This window comes from Bos taurus, chromosome 1 (assembly GCF_002263795.3).
Source record: "Bos taurus isolate L1 Dominette 01449 registration number 42190680 breed Hereford chromosome 1, ARS-UCD2.0, whole genome shotgun sequence".
Lineage (NCBI taxonomy): Eukaryota > Metazoa > Chordata > Mammalia > Artiodactyla > Bovidae > Bos > Bos taurus.
The window spans coordinates 116337146-116343424 of NC_037328.1; positions in this window are offsets into that span (position 1 = coordinate 116337146).

Below are 6279 nucleotides of genomic sequence, written 5' to 3' on the forward strand. Positions count from 1 at the left end.
TTTCAGCACAGCATCAGTCCCTCCAATGAACACCCAGGACTGGTCTCCTTTAGGATGGACTGGTTGGATCTCCTTGCAGTCCAAGGGACTCTCAAGAGTCTTCTACCAACACCACAGTTCAAAAGCATCAGTTCTTCAGCACTCAGATTTCTTCACAGTCCAACTCTCACATCCATACATGACCACTGGAAAAGCCATAGCCTTGACTAGACGGACCTTTGTTGGCAGAGTTATGTCTCTGCTTTTGAATATGCTATCTAGGCTGGTCATAACTTTCCTTCCAAGGAGTAAGCGTCTTTTAATTTCATGACTGCAATCACTATCTGCAGTGATGTTGGAGCCCAAAAATATAAAATCTGACACTGTTTCCACTGTTTCCGCATCTATTTCCCATGAAGTGATGGGACCAGATTCCATGATCTTAGTTTTCTGAATGTTGAGCTGTAAGCCAACTTTTTCACTCTCCTCTTTCACTTTCATCAAGAGGCTTTTTAGTTCCTCTTCACTTTCTGCCATAAGAGTGGTGTCATCTGCATATCTGAGGTTATTGATATTTCTCCTGGCAATCTTGATTCCAGCTTGTGCTTCTTCCAGACCAGTGTTTCTCAGGTTTTCTTTTTTGGCTCACAAGTTCTAAACTTGGAGTTGAAAACAGCAGCTTCCTGGAAAAACCAAGGAACACAGGCAAAAACCTGCTCTAACAAAGGATTAGGAAAGGGGCAGCTTAATTAGCGTGACATAAATATACAGATAATAACCACTCTACTCCAGTCAAAATACAGAAAAAGCCATGGCTCACCCCAGTGCACACCCTAAAAGGCCAAGTAAGCAGCCTAGACTTCCACCATCATGCTTGCTTTCCACATGGCAAAGACTATAAAAGAAGAGCGATTAGCTTGTCATAAATACAGGAGACAAGAGACAGGGGTTCAATCCCTGAGTCAGAAAGATCCCCTGAAGAAGGAAACAGCAAGCTACTCCAGTATTCTTGCCTGGAAAATTCCATGAACAGAGAAGCCTGGAGGCCTCAGTAGCAAAGAGTAGCATGGGTAGCAAAGAGTCTGACACAACTGAGAGTGCGCACACAAGCACACAAACACACACACATAAACACACTATAATTCACTCTTTTTTTGTCAATACAGTTTGCTATTGGGCCTCCAACGTTCTAGACTTCCATCTACATGTACCTCTGCCCACCTCATAAAATTGGCCTCCAAGTTAGATTTGTGAGATGTGACATCCCCTCTTCAGACTGACATTGATGCCCTCCACATTCCAAAATTACACACAAAACTATAAAGTCTCTAAATGTATTTAGCTTCTTATTTCCCAATTGTTTTTAAAGTTGTTGAAACAATACCATTTTCGCTAGACTACTTGTTGAAAGAGAAAAAAGCGTGGAAAAGTAATAAAAGCTAATATTCAACACATGTTAAAAACCACTACCACTAAATATTTGAGCTTTGTTTGCTTATGTAAGGGGAAACTTCACTCAAGCTACTGCAAATGATTTTCAAATGATATTGCATAATATTACCAAAAATCAGGAATTAGAATAAAATGCTTATTTTCTGATCACATGAGATTCTCAAATAGATTCAGACACAGTGCAATGTCTTCTCAAAAAAGATTGTATTAGAAAATACCTTTAAAGTTCTAAAAAAAAACAGTCATGTTTTGCATGAAAGATTTCTTGAATTTGAAAGATAATGTTATATTTGCATTATCTGCTCAACTATAAGATGACTTTGGCATAACATCTTTATGAAAAGATAAAAACTATTACTATATTATTTCTCCAATAGGACACCAAAGGCACAAAAGAGAAAAAAACAAATAAATTGGGCTTTGTGAAATTTCTAAAATTTGTGAACCAATTGATAATGTCAACAGAGAAAAAGGCAACCCACAGCATGGGAGAAAATACTTGCAAATTATATATTTAATAAAAGATTAATATGCATAATACATAGAGAATTCCTATAATTCAAAAATTAACAAAATAACTTTATTCAAAAACAGGCAATGAGTTTGAACAGGTATTTCTCCAGAGAAGATATACAAGTGTCCAATAATCACACATAAAGATTTTTAACATCAAAACTTTAACAACAACAACAACAAAAAAACTTTGACAACATACCATCTCATACCCATTAGGATAGCTACTAAAAAAACAGAAAGAAAATATCAAGGGTTGGCACAGAGGTAGAGAAATTGGAACACTTTATACTATAGGTGGGAATTGAAAGCAAGGTCTCAAAGAGATATGTATAACAATATTCATAGCAGCATTATTAACCATATGTATAACAATATTCATAATTCATATGGAAGCAGCCAAGAGTTAGTTCATAGGTACACGAATGGATAAGCAAAATGTACATATGCATACAATGGACTGTCATTTGACCCTCAAAAGGAAGGCACTTCTGACATACATCACAACATGGGTGAAACTTAGGGACATTATACTAAGTAAAATAAGTCAGCCACACACAAACACACACATACACACAAAAACATACTGTATGATTCCACTTATAAAAGATATTAATACTTAGAGTACTCAAAATCATAGAGACATAAAGTATAAAGTATCTATGGGACATCCAGAAAGCAATTAGATGTCAGATTGTCAGTGAAGTGGACTGGGATAGAAATGAACTTTAAACTCAATGAAAATGTTAGTCACTCAGTCATGACTGCCTTTGTGACCCCACAGACTGTAACCTGACACACTCTTCTATCCGTGGAATTCTCCTGGCAATGATACTGGAGTAGGTTGCCATTCCCTTCTGCAAAGGATCTTCCTGACTCAGGGATAGGTCCCTAAATAATTAATTTCTCCGCCAATTGATTCTTATACTTATTTTCTCTATCTTGATGTTAGTATCTTATCCAATTTATCTTCCAAGACCACAACTCTTCTTTCCCTTCCCCAAACCTGATTCCCCCATTTAATTGTACACCAGTAACTTCTCTTCATTCTAACTCTCACTCAGCCTAAATTATCTCTCCTGCGTTCCTGCAGTGCTTCCTCAGGGGGGTTTCTTGTCTCATTTCTCCTGCCCGCTCCTAATCTGTCCTCAAAACTGCTTTCAGGATTATCTTTAAAAAACATTTTTCTGTTGTTTCTCACCTAGTTGGTGTCATCAATGACTCTTTATCATTATCAGGATAAAAATACATTACTTAGCATGATACTGTTTCCTTTTCTAAACTTATCTGTTGCTACCTTCCCCCTTAAGAAACATTTTAAATTATCTTTGTTTCTCCTAACATGAAGTGTGGTAAAAGCAGGCACTAAATATTTTTCAAGTGAAAGAATAAAGAAGGCATATTTCCCTTAACAAACAGTATTGTTTTATGTTCCTTAGTCTTCTGCACAAGTCTAGAAAATCTTTACACTCCATACCACACTGCTGCTCTCCACTATCTTTATCTAATGCTCACTTATTTGTGCTTCCCTATTCAGTTCAAGTATCACTTCCTTCGATATATCTTCACTCACCCCTACCTAATAATAATAAAGTAAATGAATCTCTCCTCTTCATGACCTTATCGCTGTGATGCTATTCCAAGTAGCAACAAGCAATTATACTTAATCTGTTTAACATATATTCTTTCTTAACAGGCTTGAGGATAATATTTCAATCAATTCATACATTCCCAAGGTGTGGCTTAGAAATTAATAAGCAGTAACATAGAAAGGGTACAACAAATGATTTCTCAAAGAGTAAAGAAATAAAAGTGTAAATCAAAATATAAAAAATTTGATAAGGGAGATGTACAACATGTATCATTATAGTAGAGCTAGTATCTATTAGAATAAATATTTTCAAATGTTCTAACTATTAACATAGGTGTATTCTTGATGTGGTATGCTGCACTTTCAAGAAATAAAGAATAATTAATGATCAATAATCTTCCAACCCTAGGACTTTTGAAAAAATTCTGAAAACCTAGAACTAATCAGAAGAAGAGTGACGCAAATAGAAAAGAATAAAACAAATAGGAAAAAGAGACATTCTCTGATAAAAACAGAAAGTCTAATTTTATCCAAAAATAGAATTGAAACACATGCTTCAAATTCAAAAATCTTGGTTTTGACTTCTATTGCTTATTTTTCTAAATCTCTTCTCATCTTGCAACAGAAGTCTCAGGGTACCATTTCATGGTCTAAACACTAAAATAGCCTGACCAATTTCCAGACCAAACACACTTTGCTAAGCTTTTTATATCAGGATGCAAATGCTTACCCAAAAGTAACTCTTAACTGCTCATCCATCACAAAACAGTGGGTAAGAAGAAGTACTAGGATCTGGGTATGCATAAGCTTTGCTCTGAGGAGCCAAGATTGATTTTAAACAGGACACATTTGTTCAGTGGTAAGTCAAAATGTTCATATGAGAAAGGAGAGAAGGATATTTGTAAGATTAAGAACAAAAGAATATAATAGTGCCTGGTATATAGTCCATGGTGGGATAAATGTTTGTTAAATAGGTCTGTTGATTATTTGTGATTTAATAAAATAGAATATATTTGTTAATCCCTATTTACTATCCTTTATGTAACAGAGAAGATTTGAAAAGCAATCCTTACCTTTAAAAAAGTGTCTTTTCCTTACAGAATGACTCAGTAGTAATTCCTTCTCTGAGAAATGGACACTATGAAATTATTCTTATGAGAACAAATTGTTGCATGTGAAATCTGTAGAGTTAAATGTTACTTGAATTACCCAACACACACACACAGTATTCCATGTATAATTAGTAAGTTTATCCCTCAAATGTTAAGAAAGTGAGAGTTGAGATAGTACCTACAAGGGAGTAAAAAGAGTATTTAAGATTTCAAGGAAGAATGTTTTTGAGGAGACTCCATGAACAAGCAGGGAAGAGAGGGCTCCTGTTGGGGGGAGGTTCCTACAGCTGGAACAAATATGTGAGACAACTTTCACTCTGTCTCATGGCTTTGCCTAATACAGAAGACAAGACATTGATCACACCCCCAGCTCTCAACCATGCCTGTCTTTTAAGATGAAGCAGCTTTCTATGGATCCCTTTCACTTTGCAATTTTCTGAAGACCACACCTTATGAAGCTCCAGGGAGCCCCTTAGATTTGTAATCCTAGCCCCTTAGATTTGTAATCCCCTTAGATTTGTAATTCATTTTAATTACGTTAAAAATGTAATTAATTTTTAATGTAATTAAAAATTCATTTCTTAGTTACCTTTCTAAGAACTTAATGCCAAAAAGGAGTAATTCATCCATTCCACCCTTCTATCTTCTTTTTTATATTTTCCCATTATGGGAATAATGAGAAATGTAAAACATCATTTACAGCCCCTCCTGTAATTTTTAGTTTATCTGTAAATACCCTTAGGAAAAAAATGATCTGCTAGAAGGAAAATCTAAGGACATACCAATGGCTATTTGACATCCAAAAAAGAGTCTGCTTATAGCTTTCAAGTGTTTAGGAGACAAGCTCCAAGAAGAGACAAGGATGGCTTTTCCAAAGACCTCATAACAGACAAATAACTTCCCCTCAACCTGCATCTGATCACCACTGAATGTGAAGGTCCTTCTTTTGTCCCTTAAGATGTTGAGTGCTCTTATTCTGATTAATTGAAATATTTTCTTCCATAATTTGTTGAGGGCTTACTGATTAAAGATCAAATGCCAAGACATAAGTAACATATGTTATTTCCCCTGTTTTGCAGGAAAATTTTTAAATAAAGTTCTTCCATACTGAGGCCAAAGCTTTTCTTGGTATAGTGAAACCACTCATTGAAAATTGTACAAAGCATTTTAGAGGCGTTTATTCCACCTTTGGCACTTCCCAGGTGGCTCAATAGGTCAAGAATCCCCTGCAATGCAGGAGATATGGGTTTGATCCCTGGGTCAAGATGATTCTCTGGAGGAGGGCATGGCAACTCACTCCAGTATTCTTGCCTGGAGAATCCCATAGACAGAGGAGCCTGGCAGGCTATAGTCCATAGGGTCACAAAGACTTGTACATGACTGAATTAACTGATCATGCGTTCGCATACATTCCACCTTTATGAATCAAGATTACTTTTCTGTCTACCACTACACTAGTTTAATCCATCTTTGGAACATCCACAAACAGATCATAAAAAATTATCATCAGCAGAAAAGAAGATTAAAAATTTTAAACCAGAAAACAACCAGTTCAATTCAGTTCAGTCGCTCAGTCGTGTCTGACTCCTTGCGATCCCATGAATCACAGCACTCCAGGCCTCCCTGTCCATC